We start from the raw sequence: 23315 nt of genomic DNA, 5'->3' as shown, positions 1-23315 counted from the left end.
TCATTGAAACACTTTTTTTTTCTCCTGGAGCAGCGACGCATGCCCAGTATATGCAGCGGTGCATACGCATATATATATGGCAATGGGCTACGTTGGCGCGAAAGATGTTTGCAGGTGGCCGATTGATGCTGGCGCCAGTGTGTATTTCATGGTGAGCGGAGATGATTACGAGAGGTGGCTGGCCAGCCGTGCTTTAGGCTACTGCTTGTGATCTGTAGCCTGGAAGGTTCTCTCCGTATCTCACGACTTGTCGATCATGTTCGTTCCTTGGCGGACATTGTGAGCCTCCGATAATATAGCACTGTTGCAGGTTCGTCGAAGAGCCGCACATGCCCTGTGGCGCAAGTGGGTGTGTTAGAGGTTTATTCAACTGTGGCACACACTGATCGTCACCTACAACACAGAAGCTGAGTAAATCGTTCGCTTCAAACTGGCTTATATCAACGCGCTAGCCCAATGCCCGACCTGTTAGACCATGCACTTCCCAGTAACCCAAGTTGGCGCGAAAACTGTTAGGGACGTTAAAGATAAAATAATGAGCGTCTTACAAGAAGAAGGTTAGCTAGCCCGCTTTTTCGACGTTGCCTTTGCTGAGTAATCCAAAAGCGCTCAGCAAGACCTGGTAAGTAAGCAGAGTATTTAGGAGAGTGTTGTTCGTAACTTTGTCGATGGTTCCGCAGTGTTACTGCACAGGTTTTCCATAGCCTTAAACAAGTTGGGAAACTGAGTGGTCGATGATAACTAACCAGTAAGCGCAAAAACACTCCTGCGGATGTCGTCCTCACAACGAACGATGGCTCTTAAATTGGCAATATATGTCGCAGAAAATAGCTGGATATGGAATTTGATTATCTACCAATACAAGCCATCGCAATAGAGGCGTCTCGAGATCACCACATAGTGCACCCCAGAACAACACTGTTTCGCATGAGATTGTCCTGTCGCGCACTACATGTTAAGAGTGGCCATCACTGAAGGCACCTAATTTCACAGTGGATACGAAGCTTAAAAACATTACCGTTGTACTTGCAAGGGCTACTGAACCATCCACATGGTATTATGGAAACGGAAGGCGTGCGAAATAAAAAGAAAAATGCCCAATCGGACTGCATAAAACCAAAAGGTGAGCATGACAAAGTAAAATGAGAAGTGGTTGCGTTGCCAAATAAAGGCTGAGGCAATATTCTGCAAGAATATTCCCGGCCACGTATAGGGCTAACAGCGAAATTTTAACGGGTGCCATAGAACATTGGTGTCTGGTAGTTTCCACTGCTTACGCTTGCATTTACTGTGCTCACTTACTCGTACCCTGTTATGCTTCGTCTCCTGTAGCTCTAAACATTTTCATTTCAGTTAGACAACTGTTGTCAAAGAGCTTTCAATTTCACTTTCGGGTGGTGCAGTTTCTGCGCACGTATTGCTGTTTATGAAAGTGCATTGGAGAGCAGAAAATAAAGGTGTTCTTTGTAGCAAGCGTTTATTGTACGACTTTTTTTCTTCCAGCCTACACTTTCGTATACAAGAGTGGGCGCACTACCGGTACGGTGTATTCGACGAGTACGGCACACGTGGAGACTCAATTTCAGGAGGCCTACTCCGCGGCAGGCACGGTGAGCAGCAGGACTTCAACGTATTTTCGCGGAGTGTCCTCGATACTTACCATCACCATTTCACTCTCGGAATTCTGCAATACCAACACTAAAGTGATGCAGTGTTCTGCGCTCTGGTTGCCCGCATTCGTTGTGTTATTCTTTGCTGCCGACCATACGACGCACCATGTTTTAGGCACACATCACTTATTGCCAGGTTGGAAAAAAATGACATGGCAAATGAAACATTATCATACTTGTTTTCCTCAGAGTCCTCAGGAGACTGCTATCCAAAGAAATTTTTGTTGTACTTGCGCTTTAACAATTCTAGGGCGCTATAACGTAAAAGTATTCCAAACTTTCCTATTCCAATTCTGCTATCAGCCCTCCACGATTGGTCAAAAACTTTTTTTCGACCACGCCAACTTCGCCTGTCTGTCACGCGACGTCACGAAAACTGCGATACCTCCCTATCTGATATGATGTGTACACACTGATTATGCATGATTTGACAGAAAAAAGAAAAACAGTTATTTCTGATTCGACCACTTTTCGCCATTAGCCCTCGGCTATTGGTAAAAAGTTTTCGGACTACACCCACTTCACCTGCCTGTCAAGCGACGTCACAAAACCGCACAAACTCACCGCGTCAAAGTGACGTGTACGCCATAAAGATGCATTAATATGCCGAACAAAACTGAATTTTCTTCGGAATAGCCGCAGGCTGCCCCGTTCTGAAAGGAATAAAAGATAGCTGTCGCCGATCGCTGAGACGCTGGCTACTCGCACCTGCCGGAGAGCATGGGTGTATTTGCGTATAATAAAGCTTCTTGCGTGACCGTGTGACGTTTTCGAGCCCTTTAGGCACGTTTACCATCTCATTCTCCCAACTCTTCTTTGCTGAGGGTCAGTTTTAGCGTGATTCTTAAGTTCCATGGCATGCCGCCGTGATTTTCGACCAGCCACCACAAGCTAAGTAAGGGAAAGCCGACCACTCGCAGACGCCGGCACCACCCTCTTCATCCTGTTATCGATTTTCAGTGTACTGGCTCTGCCCCAGTGAATCCCTGTCCACTTGAGCGTTCTCCTCGCCTCTTGTCAGCCAATTAGATACGACAAGCCGCTCAGTGTAGGCAATGTTATTCGTTTTTCAAGCAAACAAAAGTGACCTCCTATGAACGAGGGGAGCGTTTGATTTGTCTGCTCAGACAACCCTGCGGGTGACCGCCCGGTGCTTGCGTCGGTGGTTACTCAAATTTGACGTCAGGAAATTGGAATAGAAATATATTGGAATAGTTTTACGTTATAGGGCCCCTAGCTTTGTAGAATAGTCCCTTCTGCTCATTGTACACAGCTGCACCATTTCTGCAAATCACGGGGAAAAAAAAATTCACCTGCGATTTGCTACATCAGGCTGTTCACAAAAGTTTGGAACATGGCCCAATCCTCGCGGCGCGTTCCCCTTATTCGAAACTGCACACGGAGGAAGTAAAACATTATGGCGAGCGCCAGGGTCAATTTAGAACGCGCGATAGGGTGCATGTATAGTGGCCGAGCTAGTATTCCAGGATGTATGCGCTAGTATGCGGCCTTGCGATGTTGTGCATCAATAATAACTGCCCAAAACATGAAATCTGCTGATTGCGCTGCCGAATGCCTTGACGCTAACATTATAGGTCGTCCCTGTTTATTGTTTCTGCTTTAGCCACGTAACAATGGCCCGCCGACGCTGTAGCACAATAAGGAAAGGAGTGTCAACCATACTTATGCAATAGCTGCTGAGAGTATACGTAACCTAGTTGACGTTCCAATGAATCTGATACAGGCGACGGGTGTGCATCGCCATTTGAAAATCACCTGCGTGGGCAAGCCACGTTGTCAGCGTTGCAGTAGGATTCTCCTTATTTTCATTTCTGTTATGCGAGAGGCATATTTATCATATATGATACGCCATGCACTAAGACATGTAGCAATGCAGTACACGCACAACCAATGCACAATCAACATCGCCGAACGCACATACATCCGCTGTCGAAATCATCCGCCGCCGCCTGAAATGTCGTCAGCGTTGTAGAGCGGAATACTATTTAACGAATAATTATAATTAGAGCACGTAACACCAATTACCTGTTCCAAATGCTGCCAATTTCAGGTCACTTTTTAAAACTCGGGCCTAATTCATACAGCGTGTTCTTGTCCTGTTAGTCCCGTCAGAGACAATGTAACCATCAATAAGTCAAGGTTTAATTGTGGTACAAAAAGTAACTGCAGCAAACTTACCCCATCTTTCTTTTAGTCATAAATATTGAGAGCTATGAAAATGGTTAGCACATCATTGTACAATGTCTCTTATGGGGAAGTTGCAACCCGCTTTTCACAATAATATTTTCTATGCCTTCCATCTACATTTACAAATCTTTTAGGTATTCTGTACTTTGGTTTACCGGTGAAACTGAACGCTTGTTCAAAACTCTGCTTTTCACCCCTTTACAAAAGACAGTTCGGTATGCGATATGTATGTCGAGTGTGACTATCATGAAGAGGGCATCGTGTGACTCTACATTGGCTTTAAAAAAACAGCAGACAGCGGTATCATGTTCATACCGTATTCGATAAACGCAAGAATCTTTGGCTTTACTGCCTAGCATCAACTGCGTCAATTGCATCAATTGCATCAGTTTCTGCACCATCATTGTCTATGTCAAGCTCTAAAGCAGGCTCATTGTCGTTGTCATCAAAAAAAATGTTATACAATCGGGTGTTCCGGTGCGAAGAACTTGTATTGTTTTCCTGTTAACAATGAGAAAAAAGAAACTTTCATCTCTGCGGAGCGCCGTCCTCGACGACCAAACCTGGGCCACCCAGCCCGCCCGCGAGGCGGCGGCAAGGCAAGCCCTCGACGTCCCTTCGTGGGAGGCCTAGGCCCGGCCATCATAAAGTGCTGAGCAGGATGCGTTGTTGAGCAAGTTGGTTCATTGTAACTGGAAACATTGGTTGCGCTTTCTTGACTTCTTACACGTGATTGTCAAGAAAGCGCAACCAATGTTTCCAGTTATAAAGTACTGGTTCTATAATAAAAGTTTATTCCTCCTCCTCATATAAAACAGGCCACACATAAAGGTATAAAGCAATCTAACTCGTTCAATTCGAGAGTCTATTACCCAGCATTCCATCACGGTACAATGGCACACAAATGTCCCTATGCGGCTTTCTTGGTAAAAAGCTATTTTGTACTTGTTTCGTACAATTTGTACAATCACAGCACTTTATCACACATTATCTTCCTTCACTGTTTCAAAAAATCTGCAAAACGTGTTCTTAATTCGTCGACGGCCATTGTTGCGCCACCTTACCAACTTTTTGTCAGTGTTTTGTCATTGAGTTGTCAACCGAAGGATGTTTCGCTTACGCAAGCAAGCTAGTTCAGTAATGTGCCCCAGTAGACCAGTACGTACAAAAACCCTGCGTTGTAATGTGTTTCATATATGGGGAAACATGTGTCCCATGTACGTTAGGGGGTTTAGTCACACATTGTAAAATGTTTCCCTGCTCTAACTGGTCCGTTGGAAACATTTAGGTTACCAAACAAAGTTTCAAAATGAGCTGAAAGCGGTCAAACCACCAGACCAATCCGGAGTGACACCAACTTTTCGTCAGAGTACTGGTGAAATCCGTCTCTACTCGGCGGATAAACGAGGAGCGCTCCGTCGCGAAGCCACTCGATAACAATCGATCATTGGTAAACGAAAACTTGCTCTGGATCCACCAGTCGACTTCTATTTCTTTGCTACAGAGCAAAAAATCGTGCTCCCGGTCGATCAGTGGATTTCACAATAAGCATAGTTGATACATGGCTGCATGTTTCCCTATGGTTATGCTACCTGTCCACAAGACATATTCTTCCCTTTTACCTGTTTTAAGGTTGTGTTGATCGCTTAGATAGAGCACGTAAGAACCCTTGTAACCAGCATATCCGTTACAGAACCACTATGTGTGCATTCATACCTCCCATTAATATCGCCTGGCCCAATTTTCTGTATCCATCATTATCGCTGCTAATACAATCAATCAATCAATCAATCAATCAATCAATCAATCAATCAATCAATCAATCAATCAATCAATCAATCAATCAATCAATCAATCGTTTATTTCATTCCGGCTATAAATACCTCTATATGGGTAAGTCACTTCCAAGCACGTATTTCTCCTTCGCATGTGCATCTAAAATATAACGGCTCCTCACCTATGTTTCTTGCCCTCTGCTACTTTATACTTCACTTAATTCGCATGCCTGGACATCCATCTTTTCTAGATACGCACATTCTGTTGCCCCCATCCGAGACAAAATTGTCATTACCAGGCGGCTGCTTCAAGTGTCGTGGATGCGTTTCGGTCAGGGTGCACATGGGAGTAACTTCGTCATTCGGCTGCCTTTTAATTTCGAGCTATTTATCCAGCTCACCACTAGCCTGCCGGTTGATGTAAGAAATGTTACCTTCTTTACACTTATCCTTTGAGCGCCTTTTCTAAACTCCTGTTGCTTTTATTGAGCTCCTTCCTTGCTGGTCGGTTTGTTCAATACCTAATCTGCACAACTGATTGCTGCTTCTTTTTGCATTCGCTACTCCCTTGACGTTGTTCCAGTCCTTATTCTTCGTCTTTCTGACAGCATGTCACGTGTTTCTTTAATACGAAATCTTCTTTTGAAAATTCCTTTCTAGTTTTTTTTTGTTATGCGGAATAATTTTAACTTGTATATATTTTTCCGCATTCGTACTTACATTCTGTTGTTTTTCACTTAGTTTCGTTTAGTGTAGTTATGCATTCGTACATAAGGGTTGTCTTTTCGCATGTCAGACAAAAATTTCAGTTTTGGTATTGCACGAAGCCTGCTGCTGTTTCCTGTCATTGCGCATACACGATTCTCCGCTCATATTTTTTCATACACTGCATGCGCACGGATGATCGTTCATAGCCATTGCGTATCTCATCTGTGTTTTGTGCCCATAGTGTCCAGGTGTTGACTTCTTTTCTATGCTCGCACAGAATCTTTCTTTAACTGCGCCAATCCGCTACACTAGTTCTGTTTTGCCGGATTTGAGCGTTTAAAATACGGACCGGCGCATCGCTGATTCAATCAATGCACCAAATTTCACAGTGCTTGCCACGCTGGCGGCCAGCTAGCTTGTTATCTATTCGAAGGCATAGGAATTTGTCCAATAGCTAGTAGCTGCCGGAATACGTGCGCCGTAATTTTTATATCTGACAGAGTAATCAATTTTTTTATTGCGCATATTTTAGCAAAATCGATAAATTTTCAACCAGAGCAGTTTCGTCGAGCTACGCATTGTCGTATTCGGGTAATGATAAGATAATAAGTAATTAATATGTGTGCGTTTCTTTCGCTAAGTACACCAGAAGTTGACAACTACGCTTTGTCGCCCAACAGTTGTTGCAGATAGAACTGCAGCTGTGTAATTAGCGTGCAAAGGATGAAGCTGAGGGCTTTGTGGTGAAAACTGCTTGGTAAATCTACGAGTAAAATGTAGTTACGTATTTTTCATTCCTTACAGAAACCGAATTTCAGGTATAAGAGTCAACTTCCCGCACCGGCCTTCTTTCATCTCCTCTGCAACGCGAATGCAATTCGAATCGATGAAACGGATGGAGCATATGTGGATCTTCTTCTCATAAACCATCTAGACATTCCTTCAAGTGAAGTTACTGGCGATAACTGAAAGGTACGTGCGACATTTGAGCGGTGTTTAACGCTACTCGTAAAACATCATACGCAGCACACAAATACCGCTCGACCCTAAAGGACAAGGTGCATTTATTTGTTTTTCGTACTGTCCTGTTCTTCGTGTGACATTCCTGTACAATATTTGCGGGGCAGCTGTTACTCAGAATTTCGTATTATATTATGGTTGGTATTTTATTTAGGGCCAAGTGTCCATTTACAAGATGTCTTGACAGCTTAGAGAAAACAATGAGGCAAAAGATTCATGGCACATTTGCGCGACCATTGCAGATGCACAGCACAAACACCTGCGACGCCATGTCTTTCTAGCAGTCTCTTTATTATTCTTACGTGCCTTCAACTTCCCCAATCCTTTTCAAAAAGTGTCCGTGTAAGACCCCGGATGTATCAGCTGACATCTGTGAGTACGCGCAGCAGCAGCAGCGAGTGAATTGTCCTTAGCGCAGTCTATCGATTCACTCAGGAGTGGCGAGAACACACAGCACACAAAAGTATGAGCCGTGCTCATGCGCCTATCAAAATGCGGCGTGCGCCACAGCGCGTGGCCGTGAAAAGTACGCACTTGTTGGCGCAGGTTGGCCCATCCCTTCACGGCCTTTCCCGCGATGGAGGGCGGCGCTCTTGCTCTTCACTTTCTTTCTTTGCTCGCGCCAGATTGAGCTGTGATTGTTGGCTTCCCTCGCGTGCTTCAGTCGCACATACAGCATATCACGTGCGGCGGCGATGTTATCGTTTTTGGACCTTGGACTTTATACGGAACACCACGGCGACTGCGACGGTGACGGCAAGAACGCGCTTACAGTTTTCATATAGTTCTTATCGCAATAAAGCGGCACAACTGCGATGTCGCCGATTAGTCTTTCGTTAGCCATGCCAGTCATATCTCTGTTTTTGAATATCGGTATTATTTTACACATACCCAATTCTTCTGGAAAGGGGTGTGTGTTGTGTGTGAATGTATGCGTACGCAGCATAAACAATGGTACCCAACGTTCGTTCAGCCTAATTAACCCTGTGTTGGTGCGGTTCGCCTAAACACCTTGCTTTTCGTCTCCATGGTATAGGGCGCGACCAGTGCATCATTTTCTTCAGGCTGCGATCGTTCCAAACTTGTCGGGCCTTATGATTCCACCCCTCTATAATCACAATACAGTCCTCGTCGACGTTAGCTTTTTAGGCGCGATCCAGCTACAAGCTTGTACCTATTATTGTTTTTTTTTTGATATTGCGCTTTTCAGTTGTCACTTGTTGATGGCAATAGTATACGAGGGAGTTCACGGTGGACTGCAGTTTATAATTCAGTCAAGGGCACAGCAATTCGACCAATAAATAGTGCTGCCGGAATCCCTGCGTCACCGTTTTTATATATAACAGTTTCCGTACATTTGTTTATGGCACGCGTTTTCGCAAAATTGATACATTTACAACTAGTGCTATGTTGCCGAGCTATACATTGTCGCATTGTCGGAATACGCTTGTCTCTTAGGGAATAATTTTTCCTTGCGCATTCTTTTACTAAATACCTCAACGCTTCGGAATTCTTTATCCGCAAGAATCATTACAAATAAAACTGCAGCGGTGTGACTAGCGAGCAGCGCAGGAAGATTAAAGGTTTCTGGCGAAAACTGTTTGGTAAATCTACGAGACAAATATCGTTTACTTTTGTTTTCTACAGAGGCAAAGGTTTTCATGTACGAGCGTCTACTTCTCGGAAATCGAAGGAACGGATGGGGGATATGCCGATGTTCTTGCCATAATCCATCCCGACGTTCCTCCAAATGAAGTTGCTGACAACAACGCAAAGGTAAGTGCTACATTCCAAGCTTTATTTTACGGTACTCATAAAACATTGTTCCCAGATGCAGTACACCACCACCGTTCGACCGCAGATGACAAGGTGCTTTCATTTGTTTTTGGTGTCGTCCTGGTACTCGTATGATTTTTTTATCATGCTAAGGGTATCATTGTTACATAGCATTTCGCATTATCTGATCGTATGGTTTAGTGGTCAGTGCCCATCTGCAAAATGTCGGCACACCTAGGAAAAAAAGAGACATGAAAGCAGTGTACACTTGCGCGACCTTTCAGAGGCAGAGCACAAATTCCTGCGAAACCATGATTTTCTACGAGTCATCTTATTATCAATAATAATCATTATTAATTATTAATTATCAGTCCCTATAACTTCCACACTAATCTTCAAACGATGCTCGCGGAAAGCACTGGATTCATCAGCTGACATCATTAGTGTACAATCGTATGCAAAAGCACTGCATTCGTGCTAGGATAAGGGATGAGTGGATGGATGGATGGATGCTGTGAGGTTCTGCTTTGAAACGAGGCGGTGGGTTGTGCCGTCAAGTTTTTTATTATTTTGTGGAATGTGTCAACTATCTTATTTTTTGACAGAGAAACTTTTCCCAGAATCAAGCGCTCTTAAAGACTGTGGGGACATTTGTTATTGTAGGCCTTCTTCGATGGTTTGTTGTCTGCATATTTTGCTGCCACCAAACCTCAAACAGCCCTTTACTAATCACTGTTGCGAACGTATATACTTTGCCCCTGCTGTATCCGAACGCAAGCGCTTCAAAGAGGCAAGCGGAGCCTAAAGTAACTCGTGGGCAGATATCTTCACATACTAATAAGATATCTTCGATCGTTTCACTAGTTTCATCGCAGCAAGCACATGCATCTTCTTTGGTGTTTCTCACATTTAAACCACGCGTTCTAAGGCAACATAACGCAATCTCATCTCCCTTCGAAAAGTAAACAGTTTCCATTTGAGTTACCCCAAATGTTTCTTTCTTAACCTCTTTGTTACCTTTCCTGTAGTTACTCATAACCGGTTTCTTTCCCATTGCCGCCACCTATGAAATTATGTCAGGCTCTCTGACTTTCCCTTTGATGTTCTATGTTGCCATGTTGCTCATCATACCGGTCCCATACTTGATGGTAAGCGTGCTAGCTTTAAAATCTACATGTTAGTAAATATTATTTTCCTGTACAAATATTTTAACGCTCTCCTAACTCGTTCATGTTCTATCATAATCGTCAGTCATTCTCCGATATCAATTTTGCTCTGAGCTTCCCAAATTTCAAATCTTGTCCAGCCTATATGACACTGCAGTACGACTTCATTAGAGGTCTTCCCATGAGCGCCCAATGTGGGGCGCCCTACTGACCGTTAGTTACCATCAAGTTGTGGTAGTTCCTCATACTCGAAGTAAACAAACGGATTTCCAAATGTAAGTCCTGGAACAACTATACCTTTCCACATACCACGGAGCACCTCACACCTATTCAATTCCCGTTGCGGCCGCAATCTATTCCCATCGTGGCCGCATTTCCCTTTGCTTTCGCAGTGCTTGTTTTTTTCTTTGTTTCCTTAGCTATAGCCATCGTTAAGTTACGCATCCAGGTCTCTGTATTCCTTTGCCCGAGGCATAACCCAGTCCTGTTTTGGCACAGTCTCTTCACTTTTCTCAGCAAATGACAGGCTATTTACCTAATTTCTTAACGATGAAATTCCATCCGAATATTCCACTTTCCTGTCGACAGATATCATTCAGACGTTGCGTATTAGTTTGCCTCTCAGCGAGCAACACAATGCCGTCGGCACAAAACAAAACTTGGGAGCTGCTGCTCTATTATCGTGCCCGTCTGTATGTACGAGAGATAAAACCTGATGTTCACTCCTTCTAGCACGCTTTCCATCCTTACCATGGGCATCATAAACATGAGCGGGGATAAGCTCAAGCTTTCTTTAAATTTGAAGCATTAAGCGAACGGAACGCATATTTTTTTAACATCTTTGCATGCAGGAGTGAGCTAAGTTCATAGTAATCGGTTAAAATCCTGCCATCACTCTGTTCCCGGAACGCGAGGTGTCCTCATGAATCCAAGGCGACGAAGGTAGAGCCCCCTGAATCTTAGATGAATGAAGTTAATGCTTCAAACAATTCGCGACGACGTTTTGTGGAAAGAATTTGGTTCAATATGCTACTTTTGATACATCAAACATTCATAGATAATATAGTAGATGGCTGATTGCTTGAAAAATATTCTACATGCCTTTCAGGAATTGATCATGCGTGACGTTTAGAGGTTATCGGCAGCTGTACCCTTCACGACTATATTCGTGGGCCAGTAGAGGACACATAAAAGCTTGCCCACTCCAAATTACTTACGATTGCGAGCATTTACTTGAAACTTCACTGACCCATTATGATTTAGATTGAAGCATGGAGCTTCCATAATTACAAATTTGTCATTAGTGGTGAAAAGTAAGCTTTCGTGAGTAAAAAAGAAACCCCAAAACATAAAATCGGAGTGGCGGCACCTGTTGTGCAACGCGTTAGGTCACCTAGGTAATTAGTACTCGCTGATTTATCACAGAGGGCGAGGTCGCGTGGATGTTACGAGAACTCGTCCGTTTTTACTTGGGTTGTTGAAGGAGCAGCGGGACGTTCGACCGTAATTTTCTACGCAGTATAGCGATATTTTTTCGCCACACCGAAAAAAGTAACGATTCTTTAGACGCAAAACGTGCTTAAAAAATGTATGGGGGATCGCGTGCAACTGTGGGAATTGGTGCTGGATGAAGCTTTCTTAAATGATTACGTAAATGTGCTTACGTTTAGACTCATACGACGGTAATTTTGAAGTCTTAGAGCACTTAAAAATGAAAACGTCCTGAATATTTTAATTTGTTACCTTATAGCATATATTGCAATTCAAGAATTGTAGCCGGTGAGATTGCAAGGAATATCCTATTGGAATTATTTTCCGAATTAGCTCCCTTTTGAAGATATGCGCCACCAAAGTCACCGTAATAATGGAGTGTTTTTCCCATTACTTTTTCTAAAACCATTCTTTTATCAATTGAAGTAAAAATGCCACGAATTGCTCCCTTGCTTCTGTATTCGAAATTCTACGGGCGTCCATCCGGCTGACCATGTTTTCGTTTGCTTTTGAGCGATTGCTGCTGGTGATTAAAGCACCATGCCATCAATGAGCACCAAGCATCTCAGTTGCCTATGTGTCACGGATCGTTCAAAGTTGCCGTCAAGAAAACGAGTCTCATCTACCTCCATTCAAGTGGCGCTCTGTGGCGTTGGCTTTTCAAATCCAGGGAGAACACGGGGAATGCGTGAGATGGAAACTCAAGGCGATGAGGAAAACGAGGTCAAAGTGAAAGCAGGAGAAAACGTTTTAGCTAGTCGACTTGTCTTTGTCGAATAACACGTAGGCTCATCGCACACGTATTGCACGAATCCTTGCCTGAGGTGTAGTGAAGGTTCGTATAAGCCACATTGCTTGACTGAGTGATCGCAGGAAAAGCTACACTCTGGTGTGAATCAGACGACTCGTTAAGGGCCACAAAAAGTAAGCATGACGAAGTAAAATGAGAAGTGGTACCGTTGTCAAGTGAACGCTGAGGCAATGTGCCGCAAGAACATTTCCGGCTACGTATAAGGCTAACAGCGAAATTTCAACGTTTGCCCTAGCGCACTGATCTCTCGTAGCATCCACGGCTTACGCTTGCGTTTCCTCTGCTCACTTGTTCGTTCCCATTTATTCTTAATTTTCCTGTAGCTCCAGATAATCTCATTTCATTTAGACAAGTGTTGGCAAACAGCTTTCAATTTTAGTTTCGGGTGGTGCAGTTTCTGTGTACGTATTGCTGTTTGTAAACATGCATCGGAGTGCAGAAATAAAAGTGTGCTTTAATGCATGCGTTCATTGCATGACTTTATTTTTTTCTTCCAGCCTACACTTTCGTATACACGAATGGGCACACTTACGGTACGGTGTATTCGAAGAGTATGTCACACGTGGAGACTAAATTTCCGGAGACCTATTGCAAGGCAGGCACGGTGAGCAGCACGACTTGAACGTCTTTTTGCAGAGTGTCCTTGATATTTTGCATATGCAACTCACTCTCAGAATTCCGTAACAGCAACACTGATGTGATGCACTATTCTGCGCTCTGGGTGCCCTCATTGGTTCTGTTATTCTTTGTTGCCGACTATACGACCCACCATGCTTTAGGCACACTTCACTGATGGTCGGGTTTGAAAAAAAATGACATGGCTAATGAGATAGATTATCATACCTGTTTTTCCTCAGAGTCCTCAGGAGACCGCTCGCCAAAGAAATTTTTGTTGTACTAGCGCGATAACAATTCTAGCTTTGTAAAATAGTCCCTTCAGCTGATAGTACACAGATGCAACATTTCTGCAAATCACGGGAAAAAATAAAGAATTCACGTGGGATGGGCTACATGAGGCTATTCACAAAGGTTTGGAACAAGGCCCCATCCTCGTGGCGCGCTCCTCTTATGGTTAACTGCACACGGAGAAATTAAAACATTATGGCGAGCGCCAGGGTGAATATAGGACGTGAGATAGAGCGCATGTATAGTGGTCGAGCTAGTATTCCAGGATGTATGCGCTAGAATGCGGCCTTGCGATGTTATGCATCAATAATAACTGCCCAAGACATGAAAACTGCTGATCGCACTGCCGAATGCTTTGGCGCAAACATTATAGGTCGTCACCCTTTATTGTTTCAGCTTTAGTCACGTAATGATGGCGCGCCGACGCTGTAGCACAATAAGGAAAGGCGTGTAAACCATACTTACGCAATAGCTGCTGAGAGCATACGTAACCTTGTTGACGTTCCGATGAACTTGATACAAGCGACGGGTGTGCATCGCCATTTGAAAGTCACCTGCGCGGGCAAGCCAGGTTATCAGGGTTGCAGTGGGATTCTCCTCATTTGCATTTCTGTTATGCTAGAGGCATGTTTATCATATATGATACGCCATGCACTAAAACCTAATGCAGTGCAGTACACGCACAACCAATGCACAATCAAAATCGCCGAACGCTCATACATCCGCTGTCGAAATCCTCGGCCGCCGCCTGAAATGTCTTCAGCGTTGTAGAGCGGAATACTAATTAACGAATATTTATAATTAGAGCACGTAACACCAATTACAAAATGCTGCCAATTCCAGGTCACTGTTTAAAAACTCGGGCCTAATTCATACAGCTTGTTCTTGTCCTGTTAGTCCCGTCAGAGACAATGTAACCATCAATAAGTCAAGGTTTATATGTGGTACAAAAAGTAACTGCAGCAAACTTACGCCATCTTTCTTTTAGTCATAAATATTGAGAGCTATTAAAATGGTTAGCACATCATTGTACAATGTCTCTTATGGGGAAGTTGCAACCTGCTTTTCACAATATTCTTTTGTATGCCTTCCATCTACATTTACAAATCTTTTAGGTGTTCTGTACTTTGGTTTACCGGGGAAACTGAACGCTTGTTCAAAACTCTGCTTTTCACCCCTTCACAAAAGACAGTTCGGTTTGCGATATGGATGTCGAGTGTGACTATCATGAACAGGGCATCGTGTCGCTCTACATTGGCTTTAAAAATACAGCAGACAGCGGTATCATGTTCATACCGTATTCGATAAACGCAAGAATCCCTGGCTTTACTGCCTCGCATCAATTGCGTCAATTGCATCAATTGAATCAATTTCTGCACCAACGTTGTCTATGTCAAGCTGTAAAGCAGGCTCATTGTCGTTGTCATAAAAAAAATCTTATACAATCGGGTGTTCCGGTGTGAAGATCTTGCATTGTTTTCCTGTTAACAATGAGAAAAAAAAAACTTTTCATCTCATATAAAACAGGCCATACATAAAGGTATAAAGCTATCAAACTCGTTCAATTCAAGAGTCTATTACCCAGCATTCCATCACTGTACAATGGCACACAAATGTCCCTATGCGGCTTTCTTGGTAAAAAGCTATTTTGTACTTGTTTTGTATTATTTGTACTATCACAGCACTTTATGACACATTATCTTCCTTCACTGTTTAAAAAAATCTGGAAAACGTGTACTTAATTCGTCGACGGCAAAGCAAGCTATTATTGCGCAACCTTACCAACTTTTTGGCACTGTTTTGTCATTAGGTTGTCAACCGAAAAATGCTTCGCTTACGGAAGCAAACTAGTTCAGTAAAAAGCCCCAGTAGGCTAGTAGGTACAAAAATTCTGCGTTGTAATGTGTTTCATATATGGGCAAACATTTGTCCCATATACGTTAGGGGGTTTAGTCACACATTGTAAAATGTTTCCCTGCTCTAACGTGTCCGTTGGAAACATTTAGGTTACCAAACAAGGTTTCAAAATGAGCTGAAAACGGTCAAACCACCAGACCAATCCGGAAGTGACGCCAACTTATCGTCGGAGTACTGGTGAAATCCGTCTCTACTCGGCGGATAAACGAGGAGCGCTCCGTCGCGAAGCCGGTCGATAACAATCGATCCGTGGTAAACGAAAACGTGCTCTAGATACACCAGTCGACTTCAATTTCTTTGCTACGGAGCAAAAAAGCGGGCTCCAGATCGATCAGTGGAACTCACAATAAGGCATAGTTCATACATGGTTGCATGTTTGCCTATAGCTATGTTACTTGTTCACAACACATATTCTTCCCTTTTACCTGCTGTAAGGTTGTGTTCATCGCATAGATAGAGCGCGTAAGAACCCTTGTAACCAATATATCCGTTACAGAACCACTATGTGTGCATTCATACCTCCCACTAATATCACCTCGCCCAATTTCCTGTACCCATTATTATCGCTTCTAATACAATCAATCAATCAATCAATCAATCAATCAATCAATCAATCGTTCATTTCATTCCGGTTATAAATACGTCTATATGGGTATGTCACTTCCAAGCACGTCTTTATCCTTCGCATGTGCATCTAAATTATAACGGCTCCTCACCTATGTTTCTTGCCCTCTGCTACTTGATACTTCACTTAATTCGCATGCCTGGACATCTAACTTTTCTGGATACGCGCATTCTGTTGCCCCCATCCGAGACAAAATTGCCATTACCAGGCGGCTGCTTCAAGTGTCGTAGATGCGTTTCGGTGAGGGTGCATACGGGAGTAACTTCTTCATTCGGCTGCCTTTGAATTTCGAGCTATTTATCCAGCTCTCCACTAGCCTGCCGGTTGATGTAAGAAATGTTACCTTCTTTATACTTATCCCTTTAGCGCATTTTCTAAACTCCTGTTGCTTTTATTCAGCTCCTTCCTTGTTCGTCGGTTTGTTCAAAACCTAATGCACAACTGATTGCTGCATCTTTTTGCATTCGCAACCTCCTTGACGTTGTTCCAGTCCTTATTCTTCGTCTTTCTGACAGCATGTCACGTGTTTCTTTAATACCAAATCTTCTTTTGAAAATTCCTTTCTAGTTTTTTTTTGTTATGCTGAATAATATTAACTTGCATATATTTTCCGGCATTCCTGCTTACATTCTGTTGTTTTTCACTTAGTTTCGTTTAGTGTAGTGATGCATTCGTACATAAGGGTTGTCTTTTGGCATGTCAGACAAAAATTTCAGTTTTGGTATTGCACGAAGCCTGCTGCTGTTTTCTGTCATTGCGCATGCACGATTCTCCGCTCATATTTTTTTTATACACTGCATGCGCCTGGATGATCGCTCATAGCCATTGCGTATCTAATCTGTGTTTTGTGCCCATAGTGTCCACGTGTTGACTCATTTTTTATGCTCGCGCAGAATCTTTCTTAAACTGTGCCAATCCGCTACACTAATTCTGTTTTGTCGGATTTAAGCGTTTAAAATACGGACCGCCGCATCATTGATTCAATCAATGCACCTAATTTCACATTGCTTGCCACGCTGGCCGCCAGCTAGCTTGTTATCTATTCGAAGGCATAGGAATTTGTCCAATAGATAGTAGGTGCCGGAAAACGTACGTCGTAATTATATATCTGACAGAATAAACAATTTTGTTATTGCGCATATTTTAGCAAAATAGATACATTTACAACCAGAGCAGTTTCATCGAGCTACTAATTGTCGGATTCTGTTTGTCGCCTAATAAATAATTAATATGTGTGCGTTTCTTTCCCTAAGTACAGCAGGAGTTGACAACTACGCTTTGTCCCCCAACAGTTGTTGCAGATAAACCTGCAGCTGTGTAATTAATAATAATAATATTTGGGGTTTTACGTGCCAAAACCACTTTCTGATTATGAGGCACGCCGTAGTGGAGGACTCCGGAAATTTTGACCACCTGGGGTTCTTTAACGTGCAGCTAAATCTAAGCACACAGGTGTTTTCGCATTTCGCCCCCATCGAAATGCGGCCGCCGTGGCCGGGATTCGATCCCGCGACCTCGTGCTCAGCAGCCCAACACCATAGCCACTGAGCAACCACGGCGGGTTGTGTAATTAGCGTGCAAAGCATCAAGCTAAGAGGTTTGTCGTGAAAACTGCTTGGCAAATCCACGAGGCAAATGTAGTTACGTATTTTTCATTCCTTACAGAGGCTGAATGTCAGGTATGAGCGTCTACTTCTCGCAACGTACGGCCTCCTTTTATCTCCTCTGCAACGCGAATGCAATTCGAATCGATGAAACCGATGGAGCATATGTGGATCTTCTTCTCATAAACCATCTAGACATTCCATCAAGTGAAGTTACTGGCGATGACTCATTATTAGTCTCATTATTATTCTAACGTGCCTTCAACTTCCCCAATCCTTTTCAAACAATGTCCGTGTAATACCTGCATGCATCAGCTGACATCTGTGAGCAAGCACGCAGCAGCAGCAGCGAGCGAAGTGTCCTTCGCGGAAGTCTGTCGATTCGCTCAGAATTGTCGAGAACACAGAGCGCACAAAAGCATGAGCTGTCCTCAGGCGCCTTTCAAAATGCGGCGTGCGCCACAGCGCGCGGCCGTGAAAAGTACGCACTTGTTGGCGCAGTCGAAGTCCCTCCCGCGCTGCCTTTGCCTGCTTTCCTTCATATATGCAGTGAGCGATTATGCCGCGGTCATCAGTTCCCCTTGCGCCAGGTCGTGCGAAATACGCGGTCACTGCCGTAACACAACGCCGCCTCCCACTCCCTGCCTCCCATCCTTTCACGGCCTTTCCCGCGCTCTTCACGGCGGCGCTCCACGGCGCTCCCTTCACGGCGCTCTTGCTCTTCACTTTCTTTCTTTGCTCGCGCCAGATTGAGCTGTGATTGTTGGCTTCCCTCGCGTGCTTCAGTCGCACATACAGCATATCACGTGCGGCGGCGATGTTATCGTTTTTGGACCTTGGACTTTATACGGAACACCACGGCGACTGCGACGGTGACGGCAAGAACGCGCTTACAGTTTTCATATAGTTCTTATCGCAATAAAGCGACACAACTGCGATGTTGCCGATTGGTCTTTCGTTAGCCATGCCAGTCATATCTCTGTTTTTGAATATCGGTATTATTTTACACATACCCAATTTTTTTGGAAGAGGGTGTCTGTTGTGTGTGAATGTATGCGTGCGCAGCATAGATAATGTTACCCAGCGTTCGTTCAGCATAATTAGCCCTGTGTTGATGCGGTGCGCCTAAACACCTTGCTCTTCGTCTCCATATAGTGTGGGGCGCGACCAGTGCATCATGTTCTTCAGGCTGCGATGGTTCCAAATGTGTCGGGCCGAATCATTCCACCCCTCTGTAATCACCTTACAGTCCTCGTAGACGTTAGCTTTTTAGGCTCGATCAAGCTAGAAGCTTGTACGTATTATTGTTTTTTTGATATTGCGCCTTTCAGTTGTCACCTATTGATGGCAATAGTATACGAGCCAGTTCACGGTGCACTACAGTTTATGATTCAGTGAAGGGCACAGGAATTCGCCCAATAAATAATACTGCCGGAATCCCTGCGTCACCGTTTGCTTCCTTTATAGCATATATTACAATTCACGAATTGTAGCCGGTGAGTTTGCAAGGCGTATCCACTTGGAATTATTTTCCAAATTATCTCCCTTTTGAAGCTATGCGCCATCAAAGTGACCGTAAAAATGGGGTGTTTTTCCAATGACTTTTTGTAAAACTATGCTTTTATCCATTGAGTCATAATGGCAAATGGAATATTTATGTATTTCGTCCCAAATTTTTGTAAATAATGCATCGAAACTAATGTCATCCTGGAGTTTGAAGTCAATACGTGTTGCCAAATCGCAGGCTACGATTCATAAATTGTATTATGCGCGATAAATATTACACACACACACACACACACACACACACACACACACACACACACACACACACACACACACACACGCACGCACGCACGCACGCACGCACGCACGCACGCACGCACGCACACGCACACACACACACACACACACACACACACACACACACACAAACACAAACACACACACACACACACACACACACACAGAGAGAGAGAGAGAGAGAGACCGCCTACACCGGCTACAATTCGTGAATTGTAATATATGCTATAAAGGAACCAATTAAACAATTCAGGTCGTTTTGTTTTTTAAGTGCCCGAAAACGTAAAAATTATGCCGTCGTATGAGCCTAACGTAAACACATTTACGTAATCATCTACGAAAGCTCTCTCTCTCACACACACACACGCACACATACAGAGAGAGAGAGAGGGAGAGAGCTACAGACGATTGCGAGACATCTGAAACTTGAGCATTCTGTAGGCCTATGTCTAACATTCTATAAGAGCAATTGGCGATAAAAATATGCCGTGAAATGAAGAGAAGCCCAGAAAATGCAACTGCAGGCTACACATGTTTCCTGTGTAATCATTCCAATAAGAATATTTCAGCGTATTTCATTCAATTCTAGGTTTATTATGATTGCCAAGAACAATTACCGTGCACTTGTTTTGGGAACTTTTTTGGCTTCCAAGAGAAGAGATGACCTCATGAAACAAAACATGGGAAATATGAGCCAGTATACAGAAATATTTAATTTATAATTTGTTCCGGGGTGCTACGATGATTCCAAGAGAATCTTGTCTTGCATATTTGATTCCAAGAGAATCTTGTGTTTCATATTTGCAATGTCTATGCTTCGAACATATTTCATTTACCAGCTTAATGGCATTGAGTAACCACAACCATGGTTGGGCGCATTTTGCTTGCACGTTAAAACACCACTTTTCCCTCCTGCGCGCACAGCGAGCGAGGTTTGAGTGTTGCTGCTGATGTTTTTAGAAGAAAACGAAGGAATGGTGACGAACGGAGAATTATTAAACCGATCGTTAGCGAATTAGACAATGTGCGAATGGCTGAGGAGGACGCACGGGATGGTCGTGCCAGCACGTTTTATTTAGTGCACTTGAGCAATGTTAAAAAAGAATGGGAAGACATCAACGTAAAAGTGGTCATTACATTTCATTTATTGCTCATTTTCTCTTGTGAGGCAGCAACTGGTCATTGGCACCAATTACATCTTTGAATTACGCAGCAGTACTTCTCATCGGCAACATTGTTTTTTTCTACAACCAATAGAAGTCTGCTATGTATAGCATTGTGCGATGACGTTGTTGTTGGTTACAGATGCCGTCGTAGCTACGTTTCGAGTGTTTTCGATGCTAAAGCGTCATGGAGCTATACGAGCCTGAGTGTGGTGAGTTATATTTAGGGAACCTCGTCACGGTAATAGTGCACGTAATATGTTGTCCAATGCTGCTTGTGCGTTCAGTGTATTTCGGCTTTTTGATGCGCGTACACACCAAATGCTCTTGCACATACCATAATTGGGAACAAACCTGTGACAAATGACGTAACAAGCTTCAGTACACGCAGAGCGCATCTCGTCAGAGTTGAGGTAGAGGGGGGGAAGAGGCAGTAGACAATGCGTCAGGCACAAAGAGAACTCCGATGTCAATGCGCCTGTTTGTGTCGCCAACGGGTTCTGCCTAGACGCGCTTTGTAAAGCTCTCCAGTGTGAGTGCGCCTTCATGAAGCGAAGCCTCCGTTCCACATTCTGCCGTGTTTGCGAGGCTGCTGGCTGCTGCTGCTGCGCGGGTCGTTATCTGGACGGAAATGAAATATCGAAGATGGTATGGGTGACGTGCGCCACACCCTCGTAGCGCACACAACTTGCTGGGATGCACTCGGCCTCGTCAAGTGGGAGCGAGCACCCCACCCAGCTTAAACAAGGCGGATGCGTGGTGACGTCGACATCGACGCCAATAATAATAATAATAATAATAATAATAATAATAATAATAATAATAATAATAATAATAATAATAATAATAATAATAATAATAATAATAATAATAATAATAATAATAAACAGCATCACCATCCATTATTTATTTTTCTCGCCATACCCCTTTCTGTTCATAAATATAAATGCCTCTGGAACTCCAATCAACGATTACGAACATTGTAACACATGGGAGGACGGGTAATGTAAAGGAAGTGAAGACGTTTATTAATCATCTTTGTCCCATTGAAATGATCGCCCAACTTCGGCGAAACATTTGATTTATTATTTGACGTTTGCTGATCGCGATACCTCTGGATAGGCGTTGCGCTCCAATCGCATAGCTAAGCTTATATTATGATTCAATTTTATTTTACATGTACGTCGTTGATGTAGCCAAGTTGCTTCTAATATGAACAGAAGTTCGCGTAAAAATCAAGAAAACGTTAGATTACCAGGAAATCGCAAATGTTACGGAACATTTTTTTTTCTTCTCTTCAAGAAAATATGGTGGCGCGTGCACTTATACTTGCGTTGGAACGTAGCCGCTATCCCTCAAAACCTACGAGGACTGAGTGACACCTTTGAACATGCAGGTCACGCTTCGATCAGAATACCGGTTCTTGCACACAGCTGCTAGCGGCTGAGTTCACTTCGAGAAGTTCATCACTGAATTTCCGAAAGCGTGGCCTAAGAGAAAGGAAAAACGAAGTGCGAATCGCGAATTCCTCATTTTGTGGAGACGATCAACGCTGCACGGTGACGTCAAAAGGCTGCGGGGAAAAGGAGACTACATTCCTCTTCAATGCGAGTATGTCGTAAACCACAGTTCCCTGATGACGAAAAAATAGAAACCGCTGGTACGCAGCTTCTTTGTTGCTGTTAAAAGATGAAAACAACAAAAAATAATCTGCCAAAACCCATCTCAACATAAATGTCGGCGCTGACGCGATTACAATTGAATCAACATAGCGACACACCGTATTGTCGCCACCGATATTCGTCACGTGTCAAGCGTGTCGGTCTCCAACGTCCTCTCGCTCGCGCCTTCTGGAAGCGCCGGGTGTAGCAGCCTCGCTGCGAAGTCTTCACGTGACGCGCATATCTTGTGTGAATGTCTATGAAAGCATCCTGTCTGAATGTGTACCATGTGATAATCCAGCACCGGAAAAAATCATTTTAAGCACTTTTTTTTCTCCTGCAGCAGCGACGCATGCCCAGTATATGCAGCGGTGCATATGCATATATATGGCAATGGGCTAAGTTGGCACGAAAGATGTTTGCAAGCGGACGATTGATGCCGGCGCCAGTGTGTATTTCGTTGTGATCGGAGATGATTACGAGAGGTGGCTGGCCAGCCGTGCTTTAGGCTATTGTTTGTGCTCCGTAGCCTGGAAGGTTCTCTCCGTAGCTCATGACTTGTCGATCGTGTTCGTTCCTTGGCGGACATTGTGAGCCTCCGCTACTATAGCACTGTTGCAGGTTCGTCGAAGAGCCGGACATGCCCTGTGGCGCAAGTGGGCGTGTTATAGGTTTATTCAACTGTGGCACACACTGATCGTCCCCTACAAGACAGAAGCTGAATAAATGGTTCGCTTCAAACTGGCTTATATCAACGCGCTAGCCCAATGCCCGACCTGTTAGACCATGCACTTCCCAGTAAGCCAGGTTGCCATGAGAACTGTTATGAACGTTAATGAGCGTCTTACAAGAAAAAGGTTAGCTAGCCCGCTTTTTCGACGTTGCCTTTGCTGAGTATTCCAAAAGCGCTCAGCATGACCTGGTAAGTAAGCAGAATATTTAGGAGAGTGTTGTTCTTAATTTTGTCGATGGTTCCGCAGTCTCACCGCACAGATTTTTCATAGCCTTAAA

General features: G+C 43.8%; 1 protein-coding gene across 3 annotated transcripts in view; it reads left to right on the top strand.

Annotated features, from left to right (window-relative positions):
* The window catches only part of LOC135913647 (uncharacterized), a 186325-nt gene that overhangs the window by 40226 nt on the left and 122784 nt on the right, over positions 1-23315 (top strand). Inside the window, exons 11-14 of one of the 3 annotated variants that reach the window (XM_070541114.1) lie at positions 1504-1610; positions 7166-7333; positions 9029-9157; positions 13123-13229. The exons of 1 other annotated variant lie outside the window; for it this stretch is intronic. The gene's annotated coding sequence lies outside the window, so the exon portion shown is untranslated. Of the gene's footprint in view, positions 1-1503; positions 1611-7165; positions 7334-9028; positions 9158-13122; positions 13230-22039; positions 22244-23315 lie in introns of those variants that run through there. One more of the 3 variants, XM_070541113.1, reaches the window with a different exon arrangement.

The sequence above is a fragment of the Dermacentor albipictus genome, chromosome 6 (genome assembly GCF_038994185.2).
Source record: "Dermacentor albipictus isolate Rhodes 1998 colony chromosome 6, USDA_Dalb.pri_finalv2, whole genome shotgun sequence".
In the NCBI taxonomy this organism is placed as follows: domain Eukaryota; kingdom Metazoa; phylum Arthropoda; class Arachnida; order Ixodida; family Ixodidae; genus Dermacentor; species Dermacentor albipictus.
The sequence above is the reverse complement of the archived record's forward strand: the minus strand, read 5'-3'. Positions and strand labels throughout refer to the sequence as shown.